This window comes from Meles meles, chromosome 5, assembly GCF_922984935.1.
Source record: "Meles meles chromosome 5, mMelMel3.1 paternal haplotype, whole genome shotgun sequence".
In the NCBI taxonomy this organism is placed as follows: Eukaryota; Metazoa; Chordata; class Mammalia; order Carnivora; family Mustelidae; genus Meles; species Meles meles.
Genome location: NC_060070.1, coordinates 119,888,124 through 119,909,527, shown reverse-complemented (window position 1 = coordinate 119,909,527; position 21,404 = coordinate 119,888,124). Strand labels below are relative to the sequence as shown.

The following is a 21,404-nucleotide window of genomic DNA, read 5'->3' as shown; positions in this document are numbered from 1 at the left end:
CTTTGACCTCTTTCCCCATCAGTAGGTACAGATCCACTGCATTCTTTTTTTTTTTTTCCAATCTTTTTTGTTGTGCATATAGCCAATAATTTTCCAGCAGTGCCTTAGATTTGTCAAGTGAACTGTGGCTTATAGAACATTCTTACAGCTGTTTTCTGGTGTGATCCTCCTAGCCCTAGGGGGAAGACAGACCGGAAGAAATTTTTTGGAGCTCAGGATACTCTGTGAGCAGTGAGGAGGTGAGAGAGCTTGGTTCTTGTTTAATGAAGAGTAAAACAGCGTGTGTCCTCCAATTGTTTGGGGAGCAGGATTGAGAGGTCCATACATATGTGCCCAGAAAGGACTTGGTAAGCAGCATTTATGGAATGAATGTGGTGGGCGGAGGATGCCTTGGGGCAAGCTTCCCCAAAGGGAGTGGAACTTGAGCCAAACCTCTCCAAGAGTTGGTGGTAGGAATGAGACCAATAAAAAAGGGAGGACATTTCAGGTATGAGCAGAGGCATGGAGTTGCAAACATTGGCTGGGGTTCGGGGCCCCAGGCACTCTTGCTTCCCCGTCTAGCCTGGTCTCGTCATTCATTTGGCAGATGCTCACAGGCCTGCTTTGTGCTCAGCCCTTTTGGGGTCCAGAGAGCAGCAGAACAACTCCGTGGGTGCTCACACTGCAGCCAGGAGACACTGTGTGCATGGCAGGCAAAACTGGTTGGTGTTGGTATGGGTCAGACTAGTGGTTCCTGACTGGGAAAGGGGCCTGAAGAACCTTCTGGGGTGCTGGAAATGTTTGGGATCTTGAGCTGGGTGATGATCTTGTTGAGAAATGTAAGACTTCACGGGGCTACATGTGGAAGATTAATGCAAACCATACCCTGTGACCCTAGGTGTGTAATATTCCTGTTACAGAGTAAGGAAAGGAGCAAATAAATAGCATATCCCCAGAATAAGTCAGTAAAATGCAGTAGCCGGAAAGTGTGGGAAGGGCTGTGCTTGCGGAAATACAGTGACTTAGGAGCACATCGCAGGAGGCTTTTCTGAGGAAATTGTCTATTCGCTGAGATTTGAAGGATGAGGAGATATTAGTCAGGTTAAGAAAGGTGAAGTGTCCCAGTTGGAAGGAACAACCTGTGCGGAGGCCCAGAGGTAGAGAGCCCGATGTGCTGGAAAATTCTGGGTGAACACAGTGTAGTGTTTGGAAGGGCTGAGAGTTGAGTTGTTTCAGAAACCCCCTAGTGAGAGTCTGCCAGCCTCTCTCTGGTCTTACAGGCATTGGAACCAAAGCACTTCTCTGCTTCTGTCCTCCCCCTTGCCTCAGAATTAAGTCCAACTTAGTAAGTAGGAAGTCAGGGCCATCCATATTGGGGCCCCTTATCTGTCCATCAGAGAGGTGGACTCCCCAGCCAAAGCGGGGAACCCCTCTGTTCCCAGAGCTGCTCTGTGTTTTCAGCTGCTTTGTCTGCTCACTTGGCCTTCCCTGGGAGTGCCTTTCCCAACCTTCTGGCCCCGTTGGAAGAAGGACCATAGCAACTACTCCAAAATGATCCCTGCTCATCCCGAGTTAGAAATATTTCTTCGTCAGAAGTGCCCACCTCCCATGTGGCCTCCGTCACACAGCCTGTGTGTGCTCACTGTCTTCAGGGGCAGTCTCTCACTTAACTCCTTTTGGCATCCCCCTGTAGGAGTGAGTCTAGGTCAGTGCTGGTGCACAGAGTTCCCAAATCAATCCTGTAAACAATTTTTTTAATAGAGGGTCTCTGGCTAGAGGTGGGTGGAAGGTTGCTAGGTTGGTGGGGTCCTAGCAAAGCCTGCCTGGCAAAGTGTCAAGATTCTGGTACTTCCGAATTCCCAATGTCTCCTAACTTTTCAGGACTTGGGAACCAGGAATTGTGTTTCCTAGGAATTCCCCAAATCATAAGTTATTCTGTATTTTTCATAACATTTCATTTATGAGTTTTTAGTCATATTTTTTAAAAAATTATTAAGTTTTTAATTTTAATTCCAGCATAGTTAACATAGTGTTATATTAGTTTCAGGTGTACAATATATAGTGATTCAGCAATTCTACATGTTACTCCATGCTCATCGTGACAAGTGCGTGCTTTAATTCCCTTCATCTGTTTCGCCCCCCCCCCCCCCCCCCGCACCTCTCCTCTGGTCACCACCAGTTTGTTCTCTGTAGTTAAGAGTTTGTTTCATGGTTTGTTTATCTTGCCCTCTCTTTCTTTCATTTGTTTGGGTTTTTTATTTCTTAAATTCCACACAGTGAGTGAGATCATATGGTATTTGTCTTTCTCTGACTGACTTATTTCACTTAGCATCTTACTCTGTAGCTCCACCCATGTTGTTGCAAATGGCAAGATTTCATTCTTTTTTATGACTGAGTAATATTCCATTATATGTATATATATACCACATCATCTTTATCCATTCATCACTTGATGATCACTTGGGCTGCTTCCATGATTTGGCTGTTGTAAATAATGCTGCTATAAACATACATCAGTGTGTGTCTCCTTTTGAATTGCTGTTTTTGTATTCTTTGGGTAAATACCCAGGAGTATGATTACTGGATTGTAGGGTAGAAACACTTGTCTTTTTTCACATGTATGAGTTTTTAAATAAGAATGAGAGGCCAGGTTTTTTCTTTCGGCGCTGTGGCAGCCACCGTGAGTATGCTCAGGCTTCAGAAGAGGCTTGCCTCCAGTGTCCTCCGCTGTGGCAAAAAAAAGGTCTGGTTGGATCCCAAAGAGACCAACAAAATCGCCAATGCCAATTCCCGTCAGCAGATCCGAAAACTGATCAAAGATGGGCTGATCATCTGGAAGCCTGTGACTGTCCATTCCCGGGCTCAGTGCCAGAAGAACACTTTGGCCCACCAGAAAGCTAGGCATATGGGCATTGATAAGAGGAAAGGTACTGCCAATGCTCGAATGCCCGAGAAGGTAACCTGGATGAGGAGGATGAGAATTCTGCGCCGGCTGCTTAGAAGATACCGTGAATCTAAGAAGATTGATCGCCACATGTATCACAGCCTGTACCTGGAAGTGAAGGGTAATGTCTTCAAAAACAAGCGGATGGAACATGGAACACATCCACAAGCTGAAGGCAGACAAGGCTCGCAAGAAGCTTCTGGCTGACCAGGCTGAGGCCCGCAGATCAAAGACCAAGGAGGCTCGCAAGCGCCATGAAGAGCGGCTTCAGGCCAGGAAGAAGGAAATCATCAAGACTCTGTCCAAGGAGGAAGAGACCAAGAAATAAAACTCCCTCTTTTTTGTCTGTACATAGTGGCCTCGGCAATAAGACAGATCAGTTATTCAACAAAACAAACTTTTATCTGCCTCAAAAAAAAAAAAAGAACGAGAGGCCATAACCTGATTTATTTTTCTGTGGTAAAAGTTTCAGAGGTTTTCTGTAAAAAATGAAAAAACATAATATTAAATGCAGGGTTTATTATTACGAGGAACGCTTTATTGTGACAAGACTATATATTTTATTAACATGTAAAAATGATCTCTACCCGATCTAGATATTTGATCATAGAAAATGTTAAAGGATGAGAACATTAACACAAAATGAATGCCAAATGGAAATAATGGAATGATTTAAGGATACTACTATAAACATTTAATATATAAAAGTCATTCTTAGATCATTATAAATTTTTATTTCTAAATTTCCAGACACTAAAATTCACCCATTTTGGTGTGCACTTCTGTGAGTTTTGGCAAATTTATAGTTATGAACCACCACCATGATTCAGGTAAAGAACTGTGCAGTGACCCCCTCAAAACAATGACATTCCCTTGGCCCACTCCTTCATAGTCAAACCTCCCCATATCATTTACTCCTACTCCATTTTCTGTTCCTATAGTTCTGCCTTTTGCAGAATGTCATATGAATGGAGTCATAAAGTACATAGCATTTTTTTTTACCTCTCACTTAGCACAATGTATTGAAATTCATCTGTTGCTACTGCATTCATTTGTTCCTTTTTATTGTTGAATAGTAGTCCCTGGTAAGTTAGTTTATCCGTTCTTCACTTGAGGGACCTTTCAGTTTTCAGTTCCTGACAATTTTGAAAAAGCATTCATATGCTGATTTAAACAAAGACTTTCATTTCACTTAGGTAAATACCTTGGAGTGGATTGCTAGATCTATGGTAAGAATATATTTATCTGGCAATCTCTTTCTCACAGTGACTATGCCATTTTGAATCCTTGCCAGCAATGTATGAGAGTTCAGTTGCTCTTTAACCCTATCAGCAATTAGTGTTGTCACTTTCTGTTTCATTTTGGCCATTCTAATAGGTATGTAGTGGTCTCTCACTGGTTTTAATTTGCTTTTCCCTAATGATTAAGGATGTTGAGCATCTTTTTGTGTGCTTGTCATCTATGTATCTTCCTTAGTGAAGTATCTGTTCAATCTTTTGCCCATTTCTTTTGTTTGTTTGTTTAGATTTTATTTGTTTATTTGGCAGAGAGAGCACAAGCAGGGGAAGCAGCAGGCAGAAGGAAAGGGAGAAGTGGACTTCCTGCTGAGCAGGGAGCCCCATGTGGGATTCGATCCCAGGACCCTGGAATCATGACCTGAGCCAAAGGCAGATGCTTCGCTGACTGAGCCCCCCAGGCACCCCAAATCAGGTTGTTTTTTGTTTATTTGTTTGTTAAGCATGTTTCCAAAAGCATCTTCAAGTTGGACATCAAGGCACACGTTACTTCATATAGGCTCATTTCCTTTTGTAGTGATGAAAATACTTTGCTTGCCCCAATTTTGATTTAGTTAATGCTTTTACTAATCAGTGATGCTTTATTAGTTCAGATTTTAGATCCATTTCTGATTTTGTGTCCTAGAATTCCACAATACTCATATATTTTGTCTGTATCTCTCCCATATCAAATAGACACTGGAAAATGCCACTGAACATTACTGAGTAGTTAAGTAGTATTTGGATAACCTAACAGGTGGATCTCCTAACAAAATTAAGAGCACTACACAAAAATCATGTGTCAAAGTTGCCCATTTAAGGGCTTTCTTTGCTTCTAGACTTATTTCTTAGAAGGTACTAGTAAGATTTGTACATACTATGTATTTAAATATATTAATACATATTTGCAAGAATGACTCACCATTAATGGCAGACAGGGCCATAAATACACACATACAGCATGGCAGTGGCTACAAGCAAGACTCGATTAGATTGTGACCACTTCTCTCCTTCACACTCCTGTCCTGGTTGCCAGCCTTAACCTTCAACTCTGCATGTTAGCTTCTTGCTCCTGCTTTGGCTTGAAGTCAGTGGAGTCTTTCAAACCAGTAATATCTCCAGATTGATTTTTAAGCTTTAATTTTCACCAGGGGATTATCATACTTTTTCCTGTTTTCCCAACTTTTCAGTTGATGTTTCTCAAGTTTGGGGATTAAATAAAACAGATAAATTTCCTAAGAAATGTTGAGAAGGAAGTTTTGTATGGAAGTATAGTCAAGAGGTATCACAAGTCAGGGTGGCTCAGTTGGCTAAGCATCTGACTTGACCTTGGCTCAGGTCTTGATCTCAGGCTCATGAGTTCAAGCCTCACATTGGGCTCCATGCTGGGTGTGGAGCCTACTCAAAAAAAGAGAGAGAGAACAAGATCACAGGGCAGCACTTGACAAAAGCCAACTCTTGTGCCAACTATTGTATGGTTCCCTACCAGGTAAGCTCCACAGGGCAGCCACCAAGTCTGGTCCATTATAATGCCTCTGGGGCCCAGTTTGGTGCCTTTACCCAAGGTGGGTGCATGACCCTTAGAGAATACTCTGTGAAAGTTGTTGGCTCAATAAATGGGTTTCCAGCTAATGGCTGGCTGTCTGGAAGCAGTGTGTAAAAAGCTGTGGCTGACGGTGGTTCATGGTTTAGAGTTTTGTGGAAGATGAGCTTCAAAAACCCTGTGAGATCATTATTGTGCCAAGCTTTGCACAACAAGCAGAGAAGCCTGAATTTTTATATTCCCGACACTGGGTAGGGAATGGAACACGATACATCCGAGTCTCTGTTGAGAGTCATGGGTGAGCTGAAGGTAGAACAGCCTTTTTCCTCTCTGCTTTTCATTTAATAAAAGGTCCAAGCTACAGGCAAGTTGAAAGAAGAGTGTGGTGAATGTCTCTTACTTCCTTCACTAAGATTCATCAGGTGCTAACAGTCTGTGCATTTGCTTGACACTGTGTCATCGATTGTCCACATTCCATATTTGTTTGGTCCTTTCCTTGCGAATAGAGTTCCGGTTATCATTTTTTGGTGCAAACCCACATAGGTAATGAGTGCTTCCTGTTCTTCCACATCAGGCAGTGTGATGGCCCCAGTTGGTCCCAGTAAAGGTGATGCCAACTTGAATCACCTAGTTAAACTGCTGGCTGGGAAGGCTGCTTTTGTTGTAAGGCAGAGCACTTTGGAAGGAACTTTCCACCGATGCGTTTCTCTGTCAATTGCACCTGCTGCTCAGAAGCATCTTGGTGTTGTCAACAAGGCCCTGGAAGCCAGGAAACTGGGGCGGGGGACCAAGTTCTACAGCCATCTCTCCCCAAAACCGTAGGCAAATTACATCATCTTTCTGGGGTGAGTAGTTGTACATAAAAGGAAATCACTACTCAGAGAGGTAAAGCAATTTGCCCAAGGCCACTCAGCTAGTGAGTGACAAAGCTAGGATTCCCAAGCTGTTCTTTCAGAACCAGAACCCTGCCTTTGTCCTTAATGACAGTCTGCTGCCTCGAAGGCGCCCCATCGTTCTTTTGGTGGCACCAGGCACTCGTTAGTGCTGCTCAGAACACAGCACTGCACCAGCCCTTGCAGGATCCAAGGCGAGAGGGAAGAGAGAGGCGCCTCTCCGGCATGTGGTGGGCTGTGCTGTAGGAAGGCGTGGGCAACTCAGGCAAGCTGGTAAGCGGGCTCTCGGACTCTACTCAGCCACCTTTGGAATAAATGCTTTTGTGTGGATGTTACAAAGGTGAGGCCCTGGCGCAGTTCCAGCCCCTGCCTCCCTAGACAGGGAAGTGCAGGTTTCACGTACGCGGCCTTGGCTTATGCTGGAGTCAGTGCCCAGGATCCCCAGACTGGCCCGTGAATTCCAAGGGCAGTCGAGATGGGTGGAGGGGATATTCCCTCAGCCCGCCCGGGTTCCTGGGGGTGGGGAGGGAGACAGGCAGTATTAATGGGAGAAAGGTGTGCAGAACCTTGCCAAGCAGGTCACTGTGGGCGGGGAGACACTGTCTGCGTGCTCTGGACGCCCTAGGAGTTGGGTGGAGGTTCTCAAGGAGGCAAGAAGAAAGGAAGGCTACGGCAGTGACTCTGGACTCCTCTGGGGCCGCTTTGCCGGCCCTCTGCTCTGGCAGCCCACAAGCCCACCACCCGACATCTTCCCAGTTAGCTCTCTCCAAAGCAAGTAGCACCTGAGCACGTGGTGAGTAATATCTGTTCCTCATGCCCTTCCAGTGAGCAGTTGTGAGGAAAACAGTGGCTCCGGCTCAGGCAGGATGTGGTGTGTCAGGACCCTGTTGTCCTATTGCTGTGGAGCTGAGAGTCCAGGAGACTCAGCCTTCCTGAGTTCCTGCTGCTTCTCCTTGAGTTGTTCATCTTCACAGTCCTCCCGGGAAGTGGCCAGATCCAGGGCAGGACCACAGTGGCCTGGCCAGGAGCAAGCTATGCCTTGTGGGCCCAGAGGGGAATTCTGGGGAGTTCTTCTACCTCAGCTGATGGCCTCCCTGGGCCCTGTATCTTGGAGAGACCCCTTAGGGCTCTGGCAGCCAGGTCGGCAGGGACAGAGGGTCCCCCTGGAGAGAACCCCAGAGGAACAGAGGTGTCTATAGACAAGACTACTGAGTGCAGTAGCACTCAGGGAACAGTGGTAGTACTTCACCTGATTCTTTCCAAGAGAGCTCCTTCTTCCTCCTGCCAGAGAGGGCAGAAATCCACACTGCGAGCCTGACATGACCCAACATGTGAGGCCTTCCGCTCTCTGGATGAATTCCCCAGGTGTCCTCCTTCTGTCGCTCCACGCCCGGTATTTCCCCATCTTGTCCTGCGCATCCCTCGTCCTGGCTCTGAGTCCTGAGAAGTGAGACAGCAGATTTTTTTTTTTAACCAGCTTTCCCACTGAGAGCTCTGAAGGCTATCTGTCGTGCAGGTGTACAATCCAGAAGCTGCCGCCGAAACGATAACGCAAATTGGAAGGCGAGGGCGTGGGCCAGTTTTCTGACTCTCCAAGGGGCTTTGATGTTGAAAAAGTATGTACTGGTGTTCCTGAGACTTGAAGACTCTTGTTTGATTTGCGCTTTCATTCCTTCACCTCTGGTTCTGGTTTCCTCTTTGGGGGGGCTTCATGCTTTTCAAATATTTGTTAACTGAGCCCTTATCTAGGACCTTAGAGAGCAACCACATAGGTGTGCACTTGAAAGCGCTGAAGGTGGGGGATGGCACCTGGGTGGCTCAGTCCGTTAAGCGTCCGACTCTTGGTTTCGGCTCAGGTCGTGATCTCTGGGTCATGAGATTGAACCCCATGTTGGGTTCCCTGCTCAGGGAGGAGAGTCTACTTGGGATTCTCTTCCTCTGCCCCTTTTCTCTCTCTCTCACTCTCTCAAATAAATAATAAATCTTAAAAAGAAGGAAAAGGACAGGGAGAACAGAGAGCAAGTTCTGAAAATGTCTTTTGAGATCCAACACCAGACAAGCTTTGACTCCTCTGGTGTCCATATTCACCCTTGGTTCCCAAGCTGGTTTCACTCAAGTGAGATCCAGAGCTTTCGTTAGGGAGAAAGCAAGAAGTATTTAAAGGAGACTCCTGGCTCTTCTCAGCTCCCTTGCAAAAGACATTGATGCCTGTTTTTATTTTTCTATTTTTATTTTATTTTATTTATTTATTTATTTATTTATTTTTAAGATTTTATTTATTTATTTGACAGAGAGAGAGATCACAAGTAGGCAGAGAGGCAGGCAGAGAGAGAGGAGGAAGCGGGCTCTCTGCTCTGGGATGCGGGGCTCCATCCCAGGACCCTGAGATCATGACCCGAGCCAAAGGCAGTGGCTTAATCCACTGAGCCACCCAGGTGCCCCTCTATTTTTATTTTTTTTTTAAGATTTTATTTATTTATTTGACAGAGATCACAAGTAGGCAGAGAGGCAGACAGAGAGAGAAAGAGAGAGAGAAGCAGGCCCCCTGCTGAGCAGAGATTACCGCCCCCCCCCCCCGATGCGGGACTCGATCCCAGGACCCCGGGATCATGACCTGAGCCAAAGGCAGAGGCTTAACCCACTGAGCCACCCAGGCACCCCTTGATGCCTGTTTTTAAAAACAATTGCAACTACATACTTCTAAAAGCTATTACTCTCCCCACCATCACACTCCTCCTTCCTCTCTCCCATTCCGGACTGTTTTCCCTTAGTAGTTGTTGGGTTTCTGGGCAAACATGTATCGGCTGTGTACATTGTCTTAAACAAAATGGGTATGTGGCAGATGTGAGAAGGGACCCCTCGCCATCCCCTCCCAGCGGCGTGTCAGGGCCATCCTGCCGTGGCCACACATGTGCACCGTCTGCTGCTCTGGTGGGGGTTGGGGTTCTGCAGAGAGTTCCGTGGCAGGAATGTGCCAGAATGTCACATCATGAGATTGACTTCTTCGGCTTGTTCTGCTTCATCTCGTTTCTCGAAAATAACGATGTCTCGTGTTTGATCATGCTTTTAAAACTTTTTTTTCTTTTTGCTTACTGAATAGCGCATGTTCGTTATAGAAAATTTAGAAAAATCACATAAGCAATAAGAGAAGAAACAAATATTACCCCTAAGAGATCACAGCCATTGATATTTTGGTGTGCGAATTGTATAATACAAATGTTTTTCACATTGATTATCTTATCCAAGCCTTGCTTCTTCCGTTCAGGATGGCATGTGGATACTAACCCCATCTCACAGTTGGGAAAACTGGAGCACAGAGAGGTTAGAAGGTCACCCAGAGGTACACAGCATAGTAGAGACCGAGCTGGGAGTACACTTGTCATATAGGCCTGAAATAACACTCTACTTGCCTCCCCTCTCCTGTATCTGCTCCACTCTCTTCTCATCTCCAGACAGAGAAGAGTCATGCTGGGGGTCTGGATTTCAGCAGGACCGGGGCAGTCACTGTAATTTGTCCAGTTGCTTTATCCAGAGGTTAATGAACAGCACCTAGAGGAAAGCATCTCATGACATTTTGGCCCCTTACTATTTAGGAGAAAAGATAGGTTTAAAGTATTACCACTCCAACATTCTAGCTTCATCTTGACCATTGGAGGTTTTGGGAGCCACACAATAGGAGAGCATGATAAACAAAGGAGGAGGAGGGTCAGGAACAGGTCTAGTGACAATTGCTTCGGTAACTGAGGTCTCCTCTGGACAGGATGGCTTGAGGGGAGGGAGAGGTGCAGGTCAGGACTTGATGACCAGAGACCAGGAAATGGACCCGACCAGGAGTGGAGGTTTGTTGGAGTATGGGTTCACCCGCCAGGATGCAGGAGCCTTTTTAGCATCAGAGGAACTCAGGAGTGGGGGCGAGAAGCAGTCCAGTAGAGAGGCTGAGAGCTCCCACCCTGAAGGCAGACTGGCTCATGGCTCTGCGTCCTGATCCTGGCTCTGTTGCGCATGGAAATTACTTCAGCCTTCCCTGCTCTGTCTTGTCATCAGTAAATGGGAATGATAATAGTACCTGCTTCCTAGTTCCCACTTGCGAAGCCCCAGGGAGTCACTAATGTAAGGAGCTTACAGTAATGCCTGACATGTAGGAACACTTTGTACAGTGCGCTTAACGCAGAAGTTGGGTAGGCCCCACGTGAGAGCTGCAAGAGGATCTCTGTGCTGTGGTTTGGCTATGACCTCCTTCCCCAGCCTTCTCTGGTCCCTGCCACCCTGTCTGCTTGTGTCTCTCTCCACCCACCCCCTTCCTGGGCCCAACACCCTGCATTTCCCCCACCTAGAACAACCAGCCCTCAGTCTATAGTTAAAAAGCAGTCTCCCCCCTCCTTGATTTTATTTTCCTCTCTGAATTCTGAAATGTTTTCTTGAGCACATTTTACTTTTAAGATCATTTCTTAATGATCTTAAACCAGCTCTCCTTAGCCTTGAACCCTCCCTGAGGCCTCCAACAGAAATCATTTCTTCTTCCTCTAGACGTAGCCACTCTCCCCACCCCCTTCCCCGTCTGTGTGCAGCTTTCCCTGAGGTTGTGGTAGGTACAGCCTACCTTCCTCCATGATTGGAGTGTAGATACTGGAGGGTTTGTCACCATCTTCCCACCCCTGCCCTGAGAGGAGCCGAAGCCTATGAGTTACCTGAGCCATTTTCCAGTGACTACTACCCATGGGGTCTGCTCAGTGAGAGGATTTTAGAATCAACAGGAGGTAGGAGATAGATGCCCCAATACTCACTCCCCAGGGAGAGAATTAAGCCAAGAAAAATGAACCACTGCCTTCCAAAGTCACCTGACAGACTAGCAAAAGAGCTGGCCTCGACCACAATGAGGTACCCTCAGCCAGCTGATTCTGGACTCCCTGTCTCCCCTGCACTGCATTTCTGCTAGTTTATTGTGGTCCTGATGAGCTCCTCCCTTGACTGGAAGGGTCTGGAGAGCAGGCTCAGATACTCTTGGAAAACTGAAACTGAGACCAGATCTCTGTGGGGCTGTTTGAGGCCCGGTCATGAATGGAAATCTTTTTTTCAATTATAAAAAATTATTCATTCATTCAGCACATATTTATTGAGCAGTTACTATCAGCCAGTCATGGCTGTAAGACTTGAAGATCAGTGTGACTCTAACAGGTGAAAATTTTTGCCTTGTGGGGTTTATATTCTTTTGGGGAAAGACAATCAGTAAACAAATGAGTCTTTTAAAATACTTACATATATGTATATGTATGTATATACATATATGGGTGTATTTACACCATTCCAGACAGTGGTGAGAGCTATGGAGAAGATTGAAGCAGGAGGGGAAATGGAAGTACCTGAGGGTGGGCTGGGATGGTTTTAAATTGAGTGGTCAGGTGTCACTTCGAGCAGAGGGCAGAGAGCCGAAGAAAGAGGCAGGCCACTCCAGGTTAGCACCGGACAGTTTGAATAAGGAAAGGGAGCTTGCTTGCAGGGCTTATGTGGGTGGCAGCAAGACAAATGGATCCCCACCCCACCACCAAATCTTGAACGCTTACCAGGAGACCTTAACTATATAGTCAGTCATGTACACCACGCAGGTGTTTTCAATAACATCACTATCTCAAGGCTGTGTCCTTGGAACAGCCTCTGGGGAGCAGGAGAGGCAAACAGAATCCACATTCCAAAGACTAGGAAGGGGGTGAGGAGCTTTCAGTCACCTGGGTCTGGCTCATGGGTCCATTGCTGGGTTGACTGTCACCTGGGAGCAAAACCCTGAGGAAGTACATTTCAGCTGGAGGGAACAGCCGCGGAGACACTGCAGCAAGCTATCCCTGTTGCATTCAATACCATTGGCAGGGAGGCCATGTGCCTGTGCACAGTATGCCAGGAAGGGAGCCAGAGGGCAGGGCACCCATTCTGGAAGGCCTCACAGGCCACCGTAGAGATGGGCAGGAAGCTCCTGGAGGGATCTGGTCACAGGAAGGACAATATTGGACTTAAAAGGATCAGTCTGCTGCGTGGAGAGTAGAGGGCGAAGCCTGGAGCAGAGAAGCCAGTTGGGAGGTTGTTGGAATAATCCAGGCAAGAGAGGATGTTAGCTTGGACCAGGATCATGGCAGTGGAGGTGGTGAGAAGTAATTAGGCTCTACATATTTGTTAAAGGCAGAGGCCATAGGATTCGCTGACTCCAACATTTTGGCCTGACCAACTAGAAGGTTGGAGATGACCTTCACTGAGATGGAAAAGACCTTGGAAGAAGGTCAAGGGCTCTGTTCGGATACCACTGGGCATCCATGTGGAGATGTCAGAGAAGCTGGAACTGGAGAACTAAATGTGGGAGTCATCAACACATTTATTGAAGGTATTGAAAGCTACGAGCCAGCTTCAGATCATGCAGGGAGCGAGTGTAGCTGGAAAACGAGAGACACCTTCAGACTGGGAGTTGACTGGGACCAGCAAAAGAGATTGTGTCGGAGCAGCCAGCAAGCCTAGGAGCCAAGTAAGAAAAGGTGTAAGGAGGGAGGATCCAGCAACGGTATTGCATATAGTGATGGGATAAGTGTAAGGTGAAGGTAATACGTGTTTGGTATATCGAGTTCAAAAAGTACAGCCACATAAAAGCAGTAAATCACTTACCATCTACGCATACGAGGAAACTTGCCTCCGTTCTTTCTCTGGTCATTTTTATGGGAATCCTGCTATCTGTGTAGTTCTGTATTTTATTATTTCTCACTTAAAAAGAAGTTATTAAATATTGTCCAGAAGTGTAAGTTTCATAGCTGAGTGGTACTCCATTTGTCAGGGGATGCCTAATTTATGTAACCATTCCTCTATTGGACATTGAGTCATTTCTGTTCTTTTTCATTATAAATATTTCTCCTAATTATAAAATATTGTTTCATTATTATAAATAACACTGCACTGAACAGCCCAGTGCATTTTCCTATAAGGGGAATTACAGAGTCAAAGGACATGAACACTGTTAAAGGTGAAGCTTGAACTTGGGTGCCACAGTTTCTCCTGGACAGAACTGACCAATGTTGGCTTAGCTATAGGGTTCTTTCCTGTCTCCCCTCCCCTGAGAGAGGTTCAGAAGTCACTCATGCCTGCCGACCCCCATTTTGACCTCCCCCTTCCAACTGTGAGGCTCATTTCTCCTGGGCTGGGCCGAGTTTCGTTCCCTCTCACTAGACCTGGCACTGCCTCCATGTGCTACGCATCCCCCCATTACCACCAGCCTCTGTTCCCTCACCCAGTTCGTTCACGTGGCCAGCAGGAATTAGAGCTTCCCTTGGAGGGTCATCGCGGTGTTAAAGTGAAATAATCCATTCTAGTGCTCAACACACAGTAGTGCTGTCTGCCGCCCTCCCACAGGGTTGATTAAACGGGATTGTGTACATGAAGGCGTTCTGTGAACTTTAAAGAGCTGGCTGGTGTCCCGGTCTTTGTTGTTTTAAAAAGAAAAGGGTATGTGTAGTGACCTCTGGCCCCTGCGTTATAACCACATAGCTCCCAGAGCAGGGCTGCTGGTCCACAGTGCAGTGTGTGGGGCACGAGAGCTATGTGTTGGGAGTCTGGGGGTCTTGGATGGAGTGGTCAGGCCCAGGAACATGGCCACTTGTGGCAGTCAGCCTCATAGCAAGTGCCACATCTGCTCCTCAGATACGCGTGTGTGTTTGTCACAGCTGGGAATCAGTAAGACCAGGACAGTGTGAGGGGGTTGGAACGAAGGATGTCAGAGCCTGAAGGGGCCTTGGAGGTCATCTAAGCCCGCACTAATGTTTTACTTGGAAGGCACAAATGGGGCAGCTGGAGAAGCACATAGCTCCATGCAGGAGCCTCGCCCCTCCGCTCTGTCACACTGATCTTCCCGGGAATGCATAGGCAGCTGCGTCCCATGCCCAGCCTTCCAGGGCTCTGGGAGGCAGCCTTCTCCTTCCCATTGGTGGCCCAGCTAGGTTTGCTGTTACCCTGGCTTTTCAACCCGACTGAAACCATCTCCAGCCGGCCCTCCACAGCAGCCAGAGCAGCTCATGTTTAAATGCAGCTTGGATGCTGCCCATGTCCATCCTCTTCAGAGCCCTCCTAGGCACTCTGCTGCTCTTTGGATAAACACCCACATCCTCAGCTTGCCCTTTGAAGCCCCAGGTGATCTCCAGCCCCAGCTAGACCAGCTAGAGTGCTCTCAGAGGGGCCCTGCCATCCTCCTCTCTCCGTGGGGCCTTATCACATCTCTCCTCCTCACCGCCCCAGGACCCTGCAGGCCCACGTCGCAGTCAGAGGCATCCACTGAGCACCCACACTAGGCTACCACGCTCTGAGTGTGATCCTGCTGTGCTTGGTCTTTGTCCTTCGGAGCACTGGTTGTCATTCCTAGTTACATATTTGTGTTGGTTACTTGCCTGATGTAGCCCGGCGTGTGATAGTAGGTACTAAACAAATATTTGTTAAATAAGTGAATGAAAGCAGCTGGCAGCAGCTGGCAGGGCCCGGAAGAAGAGTGGAGGGGCACTGACAGCACCAGCAGCCATAGCACCTGAGGTCCTCGGGTGAAACATTCTGGAAAGGTCCCCTGGTGTGGCCCCTGCCTGCTGGCACAACCACCCTTACTTCAGGAGGCTTCTCTGAGCAGTGATACATCCTCCTTCCTCCCTCAGGCTTCCAGGAGGAGAGATCTGGGTCTTTTTCTGGGCAGGCCTTTCTCTTACCTCATTAGTATCTCAGCGTATGATTCAGTTTTCTTTGTTCACCACACTTCTTTAAACATCTCCCCCACCCCCATCATTAATGTAACTTATGCTCTTGGTGAAGAAATTGGAGAACACAAGAAAAATACAAGAAAATAAGAATCACCCCCAGCTGGACCCCTCTGAGAAAAGTACCATTCACAGTTTGGGCCATGTCTTTCCAGTTTTGTTTCTTTTGCCTTGTGTATGTGTTTCAACATCGCTGAGATTCTGTTGTCTATAAAAACTGTAGGTTTTTTTTTAAGATTTTATATAATTGAGAGAGAGAGAATGAATGAGAGAGCACAACTGGGGGGAGGAAGAGGGAGAAGTGGACTTCCCTGCCAAGCAAGGAGCCCAACACGGGGCTCGATCCCAGTACGCTGGGATCATGACCTGAGCCAAAGCAGATTCTTAACTGACCAAGGCACCCCAGTGCCCCCAAACTGGAGATTTCTGATACGTCCTTGGTCTTCAGTAGCTCCAGCCCAAGACAGCCAGGGCAGTGCTCAGCGCCTTAACCCTTACAGCGGAAAAGGTGATGGCTGGGGGTCCGGGTCTCCCAGCATACTCAGGCAGGGCGGATCCTGGATGAAGAGCTCTCTTTCCCACCCACCTCCCATCTCTTCTCTGCCACACTCTGTAACTGCCTGAGGTGGCTTTTCTTTCTATTTTAGCTTAGCTAGCTCCACTCTGCAGGGCTTAGGGGCCTGACTCTTACCGGAAAAATTACATAATGTAAGGGACAAGGGTGGCCTCCTGCCTGTCTTTTCTCTGGTTCCCGATCTCTCTGAATAAAACCAGCCCCCACACTACTTCTCGGGGGTTGGCTTCAGGTGGCCTGCCAGCTGTTCCTGGCCACACAGGCCTCTCCTATGCCCTGAAAGGAGTGGGGTGACCTGGATTGGCAAATGGGAAGCAAAGAGCCCCATGGAGTTGCTGACCTGGAAAACCAGGGCACTGGGTCAGTGCCCGGATTAATGATTGATTGGGAAGCTTGGGACAGAGTCAAGCAGGCCCATTCTTCCATGGCCTCTCTCACTGCTGATCCTGAAAGCACTTGCCAGGGAAATGGGGCAACCTCTGCCCTTGATCTGGAGACTGCTGACCCTCATCCTCCTGGAGTGGCGTGATGGGGGAAAGAGCAGCAACTGGTCATCTGCGTTGCGGTGGGGGAGCACAAGAAGTAGAGGAAGGTTTGGGTCCAGCTCTCTGAAGGAGAGGCACATGCCTAGAGTAGGGCACTCCCTGTCGGTTCTCTTCTACACAGCTGATTATAAGGCAGGGGATTGGGAAGTTCTGGGTCTGCTTAGGTCCCTGGAATAGGGACATTTCCCTATTCCTAATGGGACTATTCCTAATATTCCTAATGGGGCTAGCACATTTCTAGATCTGCAGTGTCACTTGCTCCCTATCATCCCTTAAGATGAGCCAACCGTGACGATCGTGGCCACAGCCACCGTCCCTCTTTGCCGGACATATACCGTATACTCAGCATTGTTTAGCCCTGGCTGTGTGGTTATTTAATCCTTCTGACAACTGTTCAGCTTGGGGAATAGCATCCCAAATGTTGGGCTGAGGATCTCCTGAAGAGTTAGTCTCTTCCCGGAGTCCCAAAGAGGGTGGAGCAGAGCCAAGATCTGAATCCAGGCCGGACGCAGAAGCGTCTGGAATTAACACAGAAACTGGCACCGTGGCAATGGCAAGTAGGACTGAAAATACTATGCCTAAGGTTAACATCTGTGAGTTCGTCCAGCAAGTGTGTGCAGAGCACCCACTAAATGCCAGGCCCCGTGCCAGGTGCTAGGGACCTACCTCAGCAAGACAGAGGCCATTGTCTGGGAAACTGGTAACAGCATGGTGAGGCCAGACCAGCTGCCTGACATTGCACTTTGCTGCAGTGATCGCAGATCTGGAGGGCCCGGCTCAGGTTTGCCTTAGGAAGGAACAGAATGAGGCTGGTCGGTGAGCGTTTCCTCCTCAGGGAGGGGGTGCAGGAGAGCCCACTCTTGAAGGAAAGAAGTGGAGGGGGCAGCATTCTAGGCTGAGGCCAGTACGAGCCTGTACGGTCAGAAAGTGGTGACGGCACACAGGGCGAGTGGGATGCCTGGAGAAGGAGCCAGGGACCAGAGCCTATAGCTGTCTTTAGCCCACAGCAGTCATTTTCTGGCAGGGAGTATCCAGAAGGACTTTGACCCAGGATACTCTTGACAGATAAACAGTTGGGGATTGGCGGCTAGACAAAGAATTCAACAGTGATAGCTCCAGACCGTGGTTAAGAGCAGCTTCTAGATCCAGCAGGGCAGGGACATACCATCTTCTGGACATACCAGACTTACCTAGCACCGCTTGCAAGGCCCATAGTGCAGTGATTAACACCTGAACCAACCTGCCTGGACTCCAGTCCTGCTGTTCCAATTACTGTGACCTTATTCTGATTTCTGTGTGACCTTGAACCAGTTACTTTCCCTCTCTGTGCGCAAATTCCTCATCAGTTGAATGGATGTAGTAATAGTATTTGACTGTTAGTGTTGTTGGGAGGATTATATGTCCAGACACAAAGAGCCTGGGGTATAGTAAGCCCCGGGAGAAGGGAAGCCAGTACTGCTGGGATGGAGGTGGTGAGCTGGAGGCTTAGAGCTGTGACCCAGCTTGGGCTCTGGTGCAGGGAGAAGCCTGTCAGGCTGTACCACAGCTCTGAGAGATGAGTGGGGCTCCAGCACCTTGCCTGACCCCAGTCTGAGCAGGCAGCCTGCCGGTATGTGGCAGGGGCGCTCCGCCTCCTGAGGATGTCTAGACCTTGGGGGATGGATTAGGGCCCCAGGCGGCTTTGTTGCTTGGACACCAGACCAGGCCTCTGTACAGCTCTGGGTCATTTGGGCTAAGCTTCTAATTACCTTTGCCCATGAACTAGACCTGCCTGATGGCAAGTGGATGCAGTGTGCGCCTCCCTTGCCTTCCCTCCCAGAAGGTCTGGCATTCTTCTTGGGGGAAGAGAGTGGGTATTAGAGGGGTAGCTTGGTCAATTAGGCATCCAACTCTTGGTTTCAGCTCAGGCCATGATCTCACTCATGGGATCGAGCCCCACGTTGGGCTCCATGCTCAGCATGAAGTCTGCTTGAGAATCTCACCCTCTTCCCCCACCCCTTCCCCTGCTCACATACACACACTCTCTCTCTCAAATAACTAATCTAAAAAAAAAAAAATAAGTGGGTACCAGAGTGGGAGCACTGGGTTTGCTTGCCCTGTTGGCTTGTGTGAGCATGAATACAAACAACACACATGTGTACGTGCCAGAATCAGGGTGGTAGGGCATTTGTTTTACAAGAAGTTCTTTCGCCAGAGACTCCATTTTGTGTCTGAGGGCGGCAGAACAGCACCTCCTCATTCTGGCTTCAGGACCCTTGTCCTGTCTAATGACAGCACCAACCTCGTAAGTGGGCTGACACTGGGACACAATCAGGGGTTTCTGGCTCTGGCCCAGTAATGGGGGGTCGCAGCAGGAAAACCCTGGGCTTCCCAGCCACACCGAAGTTAGACCTGGCGCCTGCGTGTTCTGCTTCAATGCTAGGGCTGCAGAAAGGAAGGGAAGTAAGGTCCACTGTAGGAATAATGGTAATGGGGTGGCAGCCCCCTGCGAAATGGCCAGCCTGCGGGTCTGGGCCCAGTAGGGTCAGGAGAGGACCCTGGGATCAGAGTAACCCCTGACCAAGCAAGCTGAGAACAGCAGTGGCAGTGGGGTGGCCTTGGCTGCAGGCAGATGGGCAGACCTCAGCTGTAAATGGAGCAGCTGGGGCTGTGTGAAAATGTGGTTTCTGGCAAAAAAGCAAGGATGGGCTACAGCACAGCGGTTCCATCTAAATATGAAACAGCCCAAGGGATGTGCGTGGGCTTTAGAACAACCAGATTGCTGTTCCCCTCCCCCTCTTGCTGGTCACAACCAGAAGGGACAGCTCCAGTCAGGGGAGGAGCATCCGCCTGGAATCCAGGGCCCCTGGCCCCAAATCCAGAACTCTAGCCAGAGCCCAGATCCACATCTGTTTCAAGAAGCATCCATCCCCCCAAAACTGATAACAGTTCCCCTGGTCATGTGAAATAACCTTCTGCCGGTGGCAGAAGCAGAAGCGGAGGCTCAAGGTGTCAGAGATGCGTGAGGCGGCCCACCTCCCGCAGTTCTTCGGAAGCCTGGCCAGCCTCAGACCCCATCATGTCTGAGACCCTGTGGTCTTCTGCTTTATCCTTGGCATGTTCTCCAAGAGACAGGCTCCACAGGCCTGAGCTTTCTGTCACTTCCCTCCCCAGGGGAGCTCACAAGACTCAGCTGCGGGACCTTGGGAGAATGGAGCAGAGCCTCATTTCCATGCACCAGACATGATGTGTAGTGGGCACTCAGTCAGCTCCCACCACCCCCTTCCAGGACTCAGGACTGACCATGAACTCTGTCCCATCTCCCCAGAGTTACTCAGAGGATCAGAGGGTGTGAGGGAATGAGCGAGAAAAGGTTTTGTCAAATTATCTATATGAGGCCGTGTTATAGTTTTCCCTCCTCTGTTTCCAGCTGCTAAGGGGGACCCCAAATCTTCATGTCCTTCCTCCCCAGTTCTCATCACCACAGTCTGGTGTGCATTTCCCTGTGTCCACTGACAGCCAAGCTTTGCAGAGCCAGAAACAGTCTGTTCTCAGCCTCACGCCACTTACCCTGTGGCCATTGCCACCACTGTGCTTGCAGCTCGTGGGAGTCACATCTGAGCCTTCTGTCAGCATGCTGCCCCCTCTTCAGTCCTGTGGAGCAGGACGAATCAGTGTCCCTGGTCCTTGTTACTCAGAGAATTACTGATGTTTTTGGAGCGTTTACTACATGCCACCATCTCCACAGACTGCTCCCGGTGATCATGGCCAAGGTCCTTTTCCCAGTGTTGGCGCCAGCCCCCTCCCAGGAGCCCATTCTCCTCTTAGCTCAGTGTCTGATACCACGTTGTTTCCGTCAGGGTTGTGCCTGCAGCTGAAATCTGGCAAACAGGGCTTGTGAAACAGGCGTTTCCTTGTCTCCCACAGCAGGGAGTCCGGAGACAGGCATTCCAGGGCTAGGGGAACAGCGGCTCGGGACCCCTTCTCTCCTCCCGGCCCACCCTCTTAACCTGTCTGCGGCTGCTCCAGCTCCAGAGCCAGTATTCCTGGCCCAGGGGGGAAAAGGGGAAGGTAGACTTTGGTCTCTTCTGATCAGGGAAAAACCTATTTTCAGAAGGCCCTCCCAGTAGATTTCTGTTTATGTATTGGTCAGCATTGTCTCACGTGAACACATTAGCTGTAGGGGAGCTTGGGAAATGGAGTGTTTGACTAAGCACGTGCCTGATCCAAAAAATTGGGCCTCAGTAAGGAAGAAGGGGGAATGGCGTTGGGCAGACAAGAAGGCTGCCCCTTGTAATTAGAGCCACATGGCGGGAACCGCCATGCTCCGGGTCTAATTTGATGACCAGTGATTGATCCTTGAGGAACTGATTTATGCTAACCAGACTCAGATTCCTGCAGGAGGGGACACCTCACACAGTGGGCATGAGCAAAGCAGCCAGGGAAGTGACCCTGCAGGAAATAGCCAGAACCGTGGGTGTCAGTGACTAGCACCTGTCTAGGTAAAGGGGAGGCCACTGCTCAGCTCCCAGGGTGGTGTCGGCACCATGCGGGCACCCAGTGGTCAGGTCTGCCCAATTTTCAAGAGAAGACAGAAAGCCAGGAGTTTTCAAGCTTTAAAAAAAAAAATTCTATTTTGAAAAAAAATGAAGAGTTACAGAAATCTCACAGAGATCGCACAGAGTTCCCATGTGCCCTTCATCCAGCTTCCCCTAATGTGAACATCGTACAAAAATGCCAGACACTTAACCAAACTAAGAAATGAACATGGTTTCAGTGCTACAAACTAAAGAGAATTTTATTCAGTCCTACCAGTTCTGCCACCACTGTCCTCTTTCTGTTCTAGGATCCAATCCACCTTACATCACATTGAGTTTCTGTGTCTCCATAGTGTCCCATCTGTGAGGCTTT

At 48.6% G+C, this 21,404-nt stretch overlaps 1 protein-coding gene and 1 pseudogene across 4 annotated transcripts in view; both read left to right on the top strand.

The window, feature by feature from the left end:
• Window positions 1-21,404, top strand: part of PPARD (peroxisome proliferator activated receptor delta) — an 82,556-nt gene that overhangs the window by 42,629 nt on the left and 18,523 nt on the right. The window contains exon 1 of one of the 4 annotated variants that reach the window (XM_046006430.1): window positions 7,253-7,426. The exons of the other annotated variants lie outside the window; for them this stretch is intronic. The gene's annotated coding sequence lies outside the window, so the exon portion shown is untranslated. Of the gene's footprint in view, window positions 1-7,252; window positions 7,427-21,404 lie in introns of those variants that run through there. 4 annotated transcript variants of the gene reach the window in all.
• LOC123942483 lies at window positions 2,636-3,332 on the top strand (annotated as a pseudogene).